The sequence below is a fragment of the Halyomorpha halys genome, unplaced genomic scaffold (genome assembly GCF_000696795.3).
Source record: "Halyomorpha halys isolate HHAL.00 unplaced genomic scaffold, Hhal_1.1 Scaffold995.1, whole genome shotgun sequence".
Taxonomy (NCBI): Eukaryota; Metazoa; Arthropoda; class Insecta; order Hemiptera; family Pentatomidae; genus Halyomorpha; species Halyomorpha halys.
The window spans coordinates 24,391-25,202 of NW_027110402.1; positions in this window are offsets into that span (position 1 = coordinate 24,391).

The window sequence follows — 812 nt, forward strand, 5'->3', positions numbered from 1 at the left end:
AGTAGAAAAGTATGCAGTAGCATGCATAGATTTATAATTGCATTTAAAGATGCAAAAAAAGTCTTGCAAAATTATGGATTTTTCAGGATTTCTTTTGGCATGTCCTTTGGAAAATTCTGAAATTTGTCATGAATTTCAGTCACTAAAATTAGAAGTAGTATCTAACTTTGCATTAAACTTTCTTCGTAAGTTTGCTTTTGCACTTAATAATGTATTCTTTGTAAAAGTAAAATTTAGTAAGAGAGAACTTTAGACTTTTTAAGTTATTTGTTCAACATGAACTACTCGACAACAAGTGTTTTCTAGTCAGTGTGTCTAATTGCACTCGAGAGTATCCTTAGTGTTTAGCCTTCTGATAAACCCTTTTAAAATGAAGAACACTTATATAATTTGAATGAATTATATAATTTACCTTAAAAATATTTGTGATCTTTATGATCTATTTCATGGACAGTTCCAAACTGTTCTTTAACTCAAAAAGAGCTATTGTTTTTACTAGGATCCGGTCTAACTGAAAAATGACAAAAAATTGTGCTAGATCTTAATTCTTGCAGAAGAAAAATTTAGAACAAAAATAAATATCAGATTTAGTACACACAAATCACGCAACTCGTATTTTAGGGTTTCTCGTGATGAAAATATCAACTTTGTCCCTGCCAAGTATACAATTATTTAACAAAAGGCAAAGCCGTGTCATATAAATGCCATCGGAAGAGTTCGGGCGGGTATCGATCTCTTATCTCGATTTGTCCAGTTTTCTTCTTTAATTATTTATCGAATTCTTTAATATTTTTTATTTACTGATTGTTTAT